Below are 14,930 nucleotides of genomic sequence, written 5' to 3' on the forward strand. Positions count from 1 at the left end.
TACAAATAACAAAAGGAAAGCTTACAATTGGTTTTGTTCATAAATATTTGTGTCCTAGGGGGAAAAAAAACCCTAACAACCTTCCTCAAAAGGAGCAGTTGGTAATCGAAACTTTGTTCACCTTTTCAACTTTGTTGAAACATGCTGCTTTTCTCATGTGAAGATAACCCATAAAAAGAGTGTATTTTAATTCTTTCATTGGATATTTTATTAAAAGATAATTATTTACTAACTACCTATGCCTAGAAGCAAAAAAGTTTTACTTCTAGTTATCAACTCTTTCAGCTACTTAGTCTCCTCCTGGTTTGGAGCAAAACTGGGTTATGACATCATGCGATTTAAAGACTACGTTTTTCTTGGTATTAGCCACACAGCCTCTACTTGTACATTAAAGTAGCACCAAAATGTACCTGGCATCCTGTTGGTATTTGACATCCATGATGTTTCTATCTACAGAAGCTGATTTAGAGATATAACAACTAAGGACAGAGATCAGGCTAGGTAAGGATCTTTTTTTCCTAAATTATTTGTAAAGCAGTTGGACAAATACAGAGATTAGATAATTCATACACATGCTTACATAAAATAAATAATTTCTCTTCCTTTTTTCTTTTCATTCTTTTTTCTTCCCCTCTCACATCTTATAGACAAATCTGGTTTTTTATGCAGTGCATACTAAAAACCACTGTAAACCAGCAGCCTGTGAAAACTTTAAAGCTGTTTGGAGTTAGCAGACACATCTACTCTGGCAACTCCTAATTACATCATCAGCCGTTTGCCTGTTTTCAGTCCCCTATGTTCACATCTTACTATGCTAAGCAAATGGCCACATACCTTGAGCTAGCAAACTACCCATCTAGTAATACTTATTTCTAGGCCTGTGTTTTTAGATAAAGAACATCTTGTGATTGATATACTGATATCTCTGTGCATGGCCATACGTGGAAAGAAACATGTATTCTTCATCTATGTTTGCTCACAAGTAGTAACTCACAAGCTGTAAAATTCTGGAAAAGAATAACTTGTATTTTTAAGACATGCTGGCAGACAAGCTGATATGGGGGAGTCTAGTGCCTACCACCATCCTAGTTTTCAGGCATCTGACAATTTTCTGTGATGTAGGAAATACTTCACTGGCTTAAACTGGTACATGAGGCCACTCTTTGAAACAGGGCAAATCACCAAATGTTCATTTAGAATTAAATAGCAGGACAGTTATTTTGATTTCAAGATATTCTCTTGGTTTTATATTGGCAATTGCCTCACGTGACTGAAATATTATAGGTTATTACAGGCTGAGGAACAGATTGTAGCCTCAGGTTTTCCTTTCTAGACTTATATTCCTTTGTTATTCCCATAGGAATAATTCCCTAAAACCTTAAGATTACTGTCAGCTGTCTAGGATTCCATCAAATTTTAAAAATCTTTTTAAACCTGGACACAGTATTCCCAAACGTAAGCAAAGCTGCATGAAGCAGAATTATTCTTCTGTCCTTAAAAGTCATACCCTATTTATATATCTGGTACAATACTCATTTTTTGCAGCTTCATCACATTGTGAACTCCTGTCTCATTTGTTCTCCGTCACCCTCAGGTCTTCCTCTGCATTACTGCATTTTAAAACTTATGATTGGGGAACTGGCCTTAAGTAAAAATAACCAACTTCGTCAGCCCTTACCCAGAATTTTTAGAATTCAGACAATCTAACAGAATATTCCCCTACTGTCCTAACTCCATCTTCCCTAGTCACACTGCGAATAAGCACATTTACTCCCATCACACACTAATCCTGTTATAATTACTTCTCAGAAAACCTTTGCCATGGGTTGAGAGGAAATGGAGAAGAAAATAAAAACAATGCCAGAGGCTCCAAATCCTATCAAGGAAAGGTAAGTGTTCCTTCCAGCACCCAGTGCAAGCCTACCACTCTTTATACCTGAGGGCTGAAACAAGATTGCTGCTTTGTTACAATCACCTTTGTTCCAGTATCTTTTCACTGGCAACACCTCTCTGAAGCATTTCTACACTATGGCTGGTTTCCCTCAAAGCTCCACACAGCTGGAAAATCCTTCTTGGTAGCAAATGAGCATTTTCTTCTGCATGGCAAAGGGGCTCTAAGCTATTTAATTTGAGAGTATGCTGACTTTACATTTTACATTAGATTTCTGCAATCAATGTCACTAGAAATTTCCACATAAAGCAGAGTAAGATAACAGTCTTCATTGATACGATTCTAAAAGTTCACACTTCATGAAAATCACCAAAAGAAAACAAAAATGATGCACCACATTACAGAATTATTTACTTTGTACCACAAGTATCACTTGCAATCACTTTGTTATCACTGGTGCAAAATTAGTTTCCTGATTTGAAAGACAAGTTACTCAGTCCCTCCTCGTCTGATGGCATTCCTACCAAGCAGCACACCGGTGAAAAAGGAAAGCCTACGGTCAGCTTCTCTTTCTACTCACGTTACACTGCACACGCTGAGAAAGGCTAAGGGACCTTCATCCCTGGAAGGTTTCCAGACTCAGCTAGACAAAGCCATGGCTGACCTGGATTAGTTCCAGGATGAGTTCTGCTTCAAGCAGGAGATGGGGTAGATGACATCCACTGGTTCCTTTCAAACACTTCTGGGAATCTGGTCTGTGAAAGCAGCAGGAACGTCAGTTGTATCTCACTGCTTTTCAGATGTCAAAAACTGCATGAGGGAAGAGAAAAAAATGCATCTAAAAATAAAAACAGTCAAAGGATGCCTTGTTTTACCTGTCTCACAACAGCAACAAGAGCCAGGAGCAGGCAGAAAATACAAAAGATCCTTTTCTCTCTGGCAGCTTGGGTGGGTGACTCACAGCAAATAATGAACTCTCTGCATACTGCTGCTGTCAGTGGCGAGGGAATCTGCCTTCTAAACTCTGACCTGGGCCATGCGACTGTGGACAGAAAAGAGGGAGCTTGGCTTCTTCCTAGCAGTTTTGTCAATAAGACATAATGCCAAGGACAGCTGAGGACAGCAATTGCTGAAACTTAGACTTTGCAAAGCAGCTAAAACCCAAGTGACAGGAAAGCAGGTTGAGGAAATCCCAGCACTCTCACATCCCATCCCACAGCTGCTCTGAACTGCAGTAAGTTGAGTCTCTCCCCAGACTTTTCTTCCCAGAACTCAGAGTGTGTTTGGATCCCTTTAACCTTTACACCTACCTACTGACAGCCAAAAAAATTATTATGCGTGTTCTTGTTCTCTATCAGTTAAGTTCCTCACCAAAAATTGTAGTTTTTCTCATGACTTCTAACTTGCAAAGCAAACCTAAAATTAAACAAAGGCAGCTTTTTCATGTGGGTAGCAGGAAACAGAATTTGAGGATGATTTTGCTTGATTTATCTTTGTCCTCTTACTATACAGTGGAATTGCATCCAAACATGGAGGCACTGATGGCACATTTCACTTGGTGCCATGCATTTTCACAGTGCTTATATACCCAGAGAAGGCTGTTCATGCCCTTCCAGAGTAATAGGAAGACAAAGTCTTGCAGTAAAGATTTGGTTTTAAACTTTCACTTGCATTTTACAGAACCAAGTGATTTGTGTATCAGCTAAACTTACTATTACATTAGACCCAGAACGCTGAATTGTATTTCATTTGACCTCCAGCTGTGGATACTAGCTTTTAGTCTCCGCAGCTCAGACAGCACTATCCTAGTGTCTTACTTCTCCACATAACTATTTTTTTTCATATATCTTCCACCTAAAGGCAATGAACATTATGGCTGTGACACCTGCTGCCAGTGCAGCTGTAGTTCCAGCTGGTTTTCTTCCCTGGGGTAAACCAAGAGTACTATACTTATATTCTGAGGGGAGGGTGGGGGTGTAATTTATTGTAGACAATATCATCATAATCACCAATCATATCAGTTATTGTTTTTGAAACAAGTTGTTTCACAAGAAGTATGGTTTACAAAGCACTCCCCAGATTTCTCAAGCTTGAGAATGACAAGTCTGGGTTTTCTTGTCTTTCCAAGAAAAGTTTTATTTATTTAACAATCTGTTATGGCTTTCCTGTACATCAGGCAGAACAAGAGCCTCTTTGCTCTTTGCACAGCTCAAGGCTACAAAGAACCTTCTCCACATTGCACAGCCTTTATGACTGAAGTTTTCCCTGTTGAATTCACCCCCACAAGGACCAAAGTGACTGTCAATATTAAATGTAGGGCTGGTGGAAGCTTTCAGGTTCATACCCTGGGAACGGATCCTTCTTGGCCACATCCTGGAAATGGCAATGCACCTTCCTCTTTCCTGAGGTCTTCCTCCTTTATTTTAAACTATAAAGTCCTTTGATACTACAAAAGGTACTTTTATTCCATGCTGAAACAGGCCTTCCTAAGAAGTCTCTTCTTCCCTTATGCTTTCTGAACTTCTACTTCAAGTCTAGTTCAGTTCAGTTTTGTGGGTAGCAAACTCACAGCTGTATGGGAAGCAGGAGGATTTGTGGATGCTCGTGAGGCAAACATACCGCAGGATCTCCTGTGACTGTGGTGGATTAGTCCTCGTGAATGTGGTGGCTCCTTCCACCACTCCTAAAACAACCCGCAGAGGCCATTGGTGATACAGCTGCCACACAGGCACTTGTCCATTAGGAACTGTCCCTGACGGATAAGAAGCTACTGAAAAGCAGTCATAAGAAATTCATTATGTTTCATTCCAGTTAGGATAGATCTGAATCTGTGACTTCAGGGTGAAGGAGGATGAGTTCTGTGAATGAATCTCCTACTGTAGGGTGTTCTGAGGAAAGCTGCGTGATGTCAACAGTCGACTCCTTTCTGGCAGCCAGTCTCTGTCAAGGTCGGGTAAGTGCTAAACAAGTGAATGCAACAGTAATTATTTAGGGAAAAAAAAGAGGCAACATCAACAAGACTTGGAATTTTAACTGAAGTGAAAGAGGTTATGCTTATCTTAAAGACGCAAATGTTGGTAAGTAAACACATTTGAAGACAGAAACATTGATCTGTTTGCCCTTGCTGTGTTGTCTAATTGATCACCTAACCGGCTGACTGGATTAAAATGTGTTCCTGGTATGTGCCCTTTCCTCCTCTTGGTTTCTATTTCTTAAATTTTTAGAGTATTAAAAGTCAGTTTACAATTCTTTTTCTGATTGCAGATCACCCTTACAGTATCTCGTTATCTTAAACACATTGTGAACTTCAGAAAAGTGTTATATTCCTCTATTATGTTTTCTAAGTGCTGCATTTACTTGGTAACTTGGTGACCATGTACTGGTAATTGGTTCTTGTAAGAAAGCTACATTTTTTACTTACAGGAAATCTGCAAGTACTACAATTCAGCTTCACTAGTATAAATCAAACACTCTCTGTGAAACTGTAATCTCATAGATATTATCTTCACTTAGGCTATAGATTTAAAATCAGTCTGCTGAAATCTAGAAAGACAGATAGTGAGTATAAATATTAAGTTTTGCTTTTCTTCTGTGATTCATTAGGTCACCTCCCATCATGTACAATAAATCTTGTAAATTTTTAAAAAATAATCAATACTTGGCTAAAGTTACCATTTCAAAGTATGCACTCTTCAATTATGAAGTATTATTTTGCAAGTAAAATATCTAATTGGGAGTCAGGAACCATACAGTATCAAGACCAAAAACCTGACATGGCCCAGTTCTTCATTACCTTGCTCTGCCTTAAGGGTCTATCAGCAGGCAGGAACTTATTTCTCAATTATTCAAAGATGGACAGTTCAAAACTTGCAGTGCAGGTTATTTTGGAGGGTGTCCTGGGAATTACAGAATCTCTGTGGCACTCTAGCAGAGGCTACCATGTGCCAAAATGGCTGAAAGATGAGAGTCTTTGTTTCATCTCCATACTGAAACCAGGTGGGAAGAGGAACTTGACTTAAATAAATGGTCCTCAGATAGTAAGTCTAACTCCCTATATAATGCAAAGGATCTTTTTTGCCTTAGTATGTAAACTGTGCACAAGTGACTACACAAAGTCTGTGACTTGACAAGAAACAGATGACTCAGTTCTCTTAACTTATAAAAGATGATGGAATGGTACCCACTTCCCCCCTGGTTACTCTTAAAGAAATCTTTCTTACAAGTGATATTCTGATTAGCGCTAGCTTGAGGCATAGATTCTACAGGCCAATTTACCTATGGCTTGTGAGATGATGTGCTTGCACCAACATCTGGTTTTCTTTGAGAATATATAATTTAAAATATGGTTTTGCTCTTCATTAAGAAATCCTTCAAACTCTGAACCATATACAATTGATGATCTGATTTTTTGCCTGGAAATAATCTCAAAGGACAGTACTGAAGAGGGGAACTGCACATACTCTAGGGCTGTAGTGTACCTAGAGCTCAGCTTGCCCTAATCCCACTCCAGCTGTAAACCTCAACTTATTCACTGACCTGTCAGATTTTCCAGGTTGCGTGTGACCTTCACTTAACAGGTCTTTGCCTTGCATTGGTGTCCAAATTTCATTAATTTACAGTACGATGCTTCCCTTCCGTGCTGGTAATCTCCATGCCAGACAGAGCTTGGCAAGCTGTGTTTGCTGTGCTGGTGTTAGAGGTGGTGGAGCCAGGGAGGTGCCACAGTAGGATGCCAGGGGGTCATCCTTCAGTGAGGCCAAAACCTCATCTCCCCACCATATCATCCTGCATATGGGGTCTTGCACATTGGCTGAGATGCCCATTCTGAAGGCTTTCAAGTTGCTGCTATGGCACTCATGACCACATTCTACACAATTACATTGTGGTAAAAATTAGTGTAATGTGCCAATTAATTTATAGATAAAATAAAAGAACTGGTTCTTTATTTTTGGCTTTGTTTAGCTTACAAACCTCTTCTGGTTGCAGTCTTTCTGGTAGTCTTATTTAAAGACTCAACTCTACAAGTATGTTTAGAAAGAAATTTATATCAGACTTCTGCTTATGTGAAATTATAAAAACACACAAGAAAGAGTGAAGGACTGAAGTGAGAAAATACTTCCTGTGAGCACACTGACTACTATTCCTCAAGTCAGAATTACAGCCTGTTCCAAAACCATGCAGCTATTTTGCCCATTTACCAATCAGGATTTGCGTGTTCACACACAAGATGCCAGCATGGGACCCAATGGCCATTACTGGTTTTGTATTACAGGAAAGACACATTACGTTGGTCTGGAGCCAACTGTTTGTAAAACTATTATTAAAAGAGTGTACGCAGAGTAATGGTGATCACAAATCACTTACTAAACCTTGAATTTGTATTGACCCAAGCCTTGCCACTATGTTTAAGAGATTCAAATTTAGACCTGATAAATAACTGCTGTCAGAAATGGTAGCTGCTTATGTCAGTCATTGCTGAGACCCAGCAAGTACATGTGAATTCAGCAATCCCCAGCAACAAAAGAAGACTTCAGACTATAGGAATTTGCTAGTCACCTTCATTTAGTTGCCAGGTTCTATAGGAAAAGAATTCTCAGAAACATTCACAGATGACCAGGTAACTTGAAATATCAGAACAACAACTACGATAGTCACTGAGCATATACCCCAGAGTAGAGAGAATGTAGAAGAAAGTTTATTTTAAAATAAAATTCCATTAAAAACATGGCTCATTGAGGATTAACTAACTCTTTTGGAAGTCTCTTACACCATAGCAACAACACAGGCATTTTGGAAAGTCCCTCTTTTTACAGTTTCAAAAATCTCATCAAGTTTCTCGGATTGCAAAAAGGAAACCCTAAAAGTTCTATAGAAGTCTCAGCAACGGAGAGCTTTAAAAGTTCATCTTTGTGCTGATATTTCTCTTATTCAGGACAAAAGAGGAAATGATGCAGGAGTACAATTCAAAATAATAACACGATCAACCACTGTATTCTTTCTCAACAGCCCAAAAATTACATGCTCCCATTACCTTTGGGGTGTGTTAGAAAAATCCCTAGTGTGCAATTTCTAGCTAAGCTTCTTCAGGAAGAAATACAGTTCCTGTCCTCCAAAGGTCTTAAGTGATGTAACTTTAAGAATATCAGGCATAGAAGTTTCACAGGTAAGGGCAATTCACATCATAGAAACATTTATGTAGTGCTCTTAACCGCTAATGTAGGCAGACCCATTCAACGCCCGGGAGCAAAAGGTTCCTCCAGCAAAAGAAAATTGGCCAGGGTCCCATTTGTGTTCATCTGCATAAAGAAGCTATTGCAAAACCAACAAGCCAGGTGTGAATTTAAAGTACAATAGCTATTTGTCTTGTTTCTCTTAGTGCTCTGGCTCAAGCAGGTTACATTGGGGTTCTGTAACAGCTACAGAAGCTGCTGTTCACAGCTGGATGCGTGCCCCTTGTTCAGAGGTTTCTGTCTGCATTCTAAGGCTAGTTCATGAAGCAGCTGCTAGGCTGCCACAAATTACAGATGAAAATTAAGGAAAACCATCAGGCATAAAACATGCCCAAGAATGCATCCTCATCCTAGGGACCCTAAGCAATGTCAAGGCCATAGAATAAATGAGATTTGTAGGTAGCCTGAAAAAAAATCTGTCAACAAGGATTCATAGGATGCCTTCTGCTGGGTCTGGGATGCCTTCTGTCTGGTCTGTGTGGCCCCAGGAGTCTTTGCCAAACATGTTTTAAACATAACCGGTGTCCATACCATAAACAATGTCTAACCAAAAAGACCATCTAATTTGAGCTGCTTCTCTCAAAAATGAGCCTTCATAGATCAATAGAATTCTGTTTGTCCCACCCAACTGGGTTTACAGATAACTTGTTTTGAAATAGTGAATTGTCTAAAAATAACTCCACACATGGACAACCCTCCAACAACTCTAAGGACAGTTAGATCTTTCTATACATTTATGGGTCTTTAGACTTCAGTATGAATGGTAAAAAAATGGGGGCAGCCTTTTACCAAAGGGAAGCACATCCTGAAACAGTTTGAAACCAAAAATCTCTTCCCAACCTTTCACACAGGCTTTAATATTATTCAGAACAAAACAAAACAAAACAAAATTAATGAAAAAGCAGGCTTCAAAATTATTTTTAAAATACATTTTTAGTCATGCTTTTAGTTCTGGTTCAGGGACCTTTAAGTAATGATGGAAAAAATTCACCTTTATGAGTACAAATAGAGCTTGAAAGGTCATGAGTTATGTAAGAAATTTTGCCACAACTACTTTTCTTGATGCTACAGAATTATTTCTACATCTTCTAAGAAAAGGCTGTTTCTATTTATGTAGAAAAGCCTCCAGGAGACCATTCTAGCTTCTGAAAAGGCAAGGACAGCAATGTTTCAAGTACCTGTTAGGCTGTGTGATAAGCCTCATGCTGCATTTTGCTGATCATGTCAGGCTCCAGAAGAGGCAAATATTATAACTTTATGATATGAAATTCTGTTCCTGCTGAGCCTATGACCTGTGAGCTGACAGCCGTTTCACCTGGATTTAAAGGTGTTATTCAGCAAAAATCCACCTTTCAGGTTCCAGCAAGCAGAAGCTCTGCCACTGGTTCTTACATTACCTCCTAAAATTTTCCCCATTTTGTAGTATATTGTCACTATGGCTTCCAAAATGATGCCTTTTCCTTGGTGACCAGTGCAGAAAAGCACGTAGCCTGAATAGACATTTTTATTATAGAAGCGTTCTTAACGCCATTTCTGTGTAATGAAGCCATCAACGTTTATAAGGAGAGTTTGCACTGGTTTTAACACTTTCCTGACATAGTATCTATGTGTGATGCGTTTCAAGGAACTAGTTGAAATGGCAAATGTGAGCCCTTCAACACTGGATCCCCAGCAAAATTTAGGCAGTACTACATTTTTTGTAAAGAGATAGGTTCCACTCGACACCCAGAACTCTGAAGAGAATGAGTATTTGCAGTTAGCTCTTCCCCTCCCCTTCTTTTTAATTAATGAAAAAGACATGGCACCTGTAGGGGCCGAAAAATACGTTGTGGTTGTAATTACGGAGCCATCCGGATCATACAGCTGGGATCCTGACAAAGCCAGATGAAGGTGCTGGCTGCCCTGTGGCTTGGAGGTGCTTCTTCCCCCTCCTGTTAGGATGCCAGTGAGATGGCGGTCGTGCTCTGAAATGGTTTGAAGCTGCCCAGGGTGAAAGCACAGAAGTGCTGTAGGTCTCCGACTCCAGAGGCTCAGGCTTTGTGGTGGCTACCATAACTCTGTGTGTGCCTGCAGGTGTCTGGCTCCTCCACGGTTTGCCGGCCAGCCTGCACTCCCACATCACCCCCTCCTCCCCGGTAGCTGAGCCGCTCTGATTTTCGGCACTGCCAGCTCTCCTGAGAGTGGCAGTTTGAACCTGGCTGTGAGGCAGACAGCAGCTTTTCCTCACATCCCCTCCTTCCCCAACATGGCTGCCACCATCCATTTTGGACAAATGGGTTTACAGCAGCCATTTCACCTCCACGTTTCTCTGTGCGGCTGCAAGGCTGTGCTTCAGGCGCTGCCCTCCACAGCTTTTAGTGAGACTGAAGTGGCAAAGCGATGGGAGCTGCAGAAATCCTACGGGAAAGCTGGGAAATGAGACAGGAGTGGCACCAGGAGTCAGGCTGGGGGGCTGGAGGGGGCTGCGGGGCTGAGGCAGCGGGAGGAAGGAGGCCTGGCACAGCATCGCTGTCGCAGGGGCTCAGGTGGAGGAGACGGTGGGAGCCAGGGGGGACCTGCCGGCGGAGGGAAAGCATGGCAGGGCAGGAAAAACACACAACAGCCCCTTGTGGGGCTGGGGCAGAGGCGCTCTGCAGCCCCCCATGCATGAAACGCCCATGTCCAGCGGGAACGGAAAGAAGGGTGTTTGAAGATGGATATTTACTGCCTTGCTGTTTGACAATTTTCTTTTCTTAACCTGCATTGAATGTCATGATTATAACGTTGTGCGTAGCTCAAACACACATATTTCAAATTATTATTGAAATGTCTTCAGCGTGTGAGAGAGATTTCATTATTTTAACAAGACTGAAGACTCCAACCGTAATCATAGCACTCAATAATGGAAGCTTATTAGTCTAAAGTTTTTCTAGGAGTTAACAAGATGGTTAATGTCCAAGAACACTCTCACACATACAGAGAAGTTATAGACATTTTTATTAGCTAGAAATCTGAAAGACTTCAAGTCTTAACTGAAATCTGAACATCAGTATGAAATGTATGTCTCCGCTAACTGCTACGCTATTCTTCTCTTTCCTGGGTTTTTAACATAACAGTTTATCAGTGTATCCTCAACAAATTGAAATGGTTATTTAATTTTATCACAACTCTACCTATCTTTAAATAAGCATTTCAGAGCTGCTTTCTTCTCCTGCAGACTGTAGTTCCATTCATACCTTAGGGCAGCTGCTATCAGATCATTCTTAATCCACAGTAATAGCAGATGAAATTTTTAAAAAATCTAGTGTGGACAATGCTTACTTCATGGTATTTGTGCCACAGCTGTTTTATTAGATGTTCTGGAGAAGAAAAGAGAAACTATTCCTCTAACAGTAGATAATCTTTATCTGTGGTGCTTATATGGGTAAACTATTGAGAACCTTTGTGTACTGACTGTCAAAAATTCTGAAACAGCATTAATATTCGTGGTTTCATTTGTCCTACCACCATTCTTTGGGCTCCTAAGCCCTGATCCTTCAAACTGATGAAGAGAGTACTAACCCTTTTAATTTTGTTGATAACACCTCAGGCATTAGCGTCAGTGAGGCAAGACTTCCCCAAACCTAAAACATGAACTGTGCACAGGCCAAACACCATGTGTGCAGGGTAAGTAAGAGCTTTGGCATTCCTTGCTCTTCCTGCAGTATATTATACTGCCTGCAATACGTTGTCCCAGAGACAGAACTCCATTTGATGTTGCATGATTAGACATTGCTGTTGTTCTCTCATCTTCTTAACTGAAAACTTGAACTTCAGTAGAGTCCCAGATAAACCACATGACAGTATTCAAGAGGCAGGAGAGATTAAAAGGAGTTGGGCAATCTTTGGAATAGACAAGAACAGTTGATGCATACTAGAGATGTATTTACTTTATAGGTCATATCTAATGATACCCAAAATATCTTCTTCCGCACCCTCCAGGATTTAGGAGGTGAAAGAGAGAAGTGAAATGACGCAGCATACCTTGATCTATCCACGGCACCACAGAAACAGATTATTTTCCATGGATTTTTTTTTTCTGTCTCAAAATTTCACCTGCAGCTTAGTCTTTCTTTGGGTGCTTTTTAGCACTCACAGCTCCAGTCAAACTGTGAGTTCATCTTAGTTTAGGAGTCAGGTTATCATACCTGCAATACAAGATTACAGGATACTGCAGTATTTCCCAAGTTGAAAATGACCTAATGTACAGCTGCACTGCTATTGAGCTGAACTAGTATTATACATACCTGACCAATACAGGAAGACTGGAATTTGAATCCCAAGAATTAAGAACATCTTCAAGGCTATCAGGTTCCACAGATGCACAAATAATCAAACTTAAAATTTTCCTACTAGCACTGATTTTTCTTGAAGTTACTGTGTCCGAATTGATTACTCAGCAAGTTTATGCATAGCAGCTGACAGAAACATGAATCAGTGCTAAAACCACACACTATTTTGACTGACATTGGAAGAAAACCAGTTAGACCTGCTGGATGTTTTGACATCTCTTGCTAAATCAAAGTGATTTTATGAGTTAATCTTTTATGGCAGCAAGAAATCAGCTAAGAAAATCAATCTAGAAAGAGTAGCTGGTATTCTTTGTTAAAGCAATCATTATATTGACTCTCTTCATTTAATAATTCACATTCCAAATAACAGGGGAATGTGCTTAGACTAAAATCAATAAAACCCCCCAGATTTTTAAGGGAATTGGGGATTACTTTTAAATAAATTATGTTTATATTTAATGATCTTTGTTAATAGAGTATTAAGTATGTTTGTGATGCTCATGTTGCAAAGAAGTTGTACAATGAAGTACAGCATTTTATTTGAAAAATGCATTATCTGTTCTCAGCATTAAAGGATCGTTTTATTTTCTACACATGCACATAACATTCAGAACAGCTCAGGTATAAAGTACTTTGCTGGATTTCAGTAGACCTGTCAGTAGTTACACAGAATTTAATACCCACTTTACTATTACACAAGTGACAGAAGGAAGGGACTAAAAAATTCCTAGTTTCCCTCATGTCAAAAGAAACAGCCCCTTCCCATGGACAGAAATCGGTGGTACCTTCTAGCCACAATGGAGGAAGTGAATGTATTGTTTATTAGAAATGCTGGGTACTGTTAAAATTATTCCTGCCTTACTGCAACACAAGTTAACAAGCAGAAGGCACAATTTCAATAAATAAAATCTCCTATCAGTATCTAATTCTCATGGTCTTGAGGATCCATAATCAGACTCCACAATGAGTCCCCATGTGTGAGGATTTTTCAGCCTTTTTCTCCAAGTTGAGTGTCTCTATCTAGTTGAAGAGCAACTTTAATTGGTCCTTCAGTAGACAAATACTCTGTTATCCAGAAGCAAAATGTTTGTTTCTGTGAATACTGGGACTTCAGATGCAAAACAAAGTCAATATCAGTCCTATTTTTTCCACTAAAATACACAGGGGATTAAGTAGGGGGACTGCTGATGTCAACTTACTTTTAGAGGTGTCAGCCTCCAGGAATAGTATCCAGGATCTGTAGTTACAAAATTATTGTTATGGGGTAGCAGTTTTAATTACTATATAATTTTAATTACTAAATTACTAAAGTGTGTAGTCTGGAGAAATGTAATAAGGGACCAGCTCTTAATAATTGCATCAGTGCAAATTCAGGGATGTGACTCCCACTTTTTAAATCAAATTATCTTATTTTCGTGGCCTTCGTGGTCTCCACAGTTAATGAAAAAAATCTTAAATTCAAACCAAATACACTATTGCTCCCTATTTGTTTTCCCTTTGGATATATGTAGCAAAAACAGTTCTGCACCCAACAAAGAACCTTTTATTCCTTTAAAATTACCACAGTGTTTCAGTATTCCATTAAAATCATTACATGCTTTTGGTAATATTTTTGCAGATTACATTGCATTAGAGACTCTTATGATGATGTCATCATACTTGAGAGAGTGTTGTCTAGAAAGGTTTCTTCTCTTTGATGCTGTGTCATTTTTTTGGTTCCTTTTCAAACAACCAGCATCTATAGCATAGAAGGGATGAAGAGGCTGAGAAGACTTGATTATCAAAAGTACCATGAAACAGAGATGGAAACAAAGCACCACCGAGTTGCATAGCTCAGAAATTTTTTTATCTTACTTTTCTTCCACAGTTTCCCTGGGGAGAAAGACTGAAAATATAGGCTGCTTGTCACCCTTCCCTCCGGAAGGAAGAGCACTTCCACTTTGTATAATCTCACAGTGAAGATGTGGGTTCAGATTCCCCTCAGGCAGAGTAGGGATGTGAACTGGTTTTCCCACATCCTCAGTGAATGTTCCAGCCACCTCATTACTGGAAAGGACTGGGGTTATTCCTCCTCCTGGCCCGTGAATCCAGACACTTGTTTCTAATGCTATTCATGAAAAGTGACGGGCACTGAAATATTGCAGAAATGTCAAAAGAAACTGCTAGCCTGCCCTATATTGGCCTTTTCTTTTTAGAAAGTAAGCAATACACAAAGGATTGTGTGTCCATTTTCTACATTCAAGATAGTAAATCCAGCTGCTCAAAATTATTCTTTCCCAGATGGTCAAACTCCATCATCCCCATCAGGACACAGGTAGTTTATTGTCCTATCCCCCTGGAGTAAGTGTATGGATTCTGATCATTCGTTCTGCCCTCGCATCTTGGGGACAACCACAAGATTTATGTTCATCTTCATTTGTTCCTTGACTCTTCCTGTACTGTGTTCAAGAAACGTATTGAGCATACATGTTTTTTCTCCACCTCGATAGAGCAAGTGGG

Source organism: Falco biarmicus, chromosome 5 (genome assembly GCF_023638135.1).
Source record: "Falco biarmicus isolate bFalBia1 chromosome 5, bFalBia1.pri, whole genome shotgun sequence".
Lineage (NCBI taxonomy): Eukaryota > Metazoa > Chordata > Aves > Falconiformes > Falconidae > Falco > Falco biarmicus.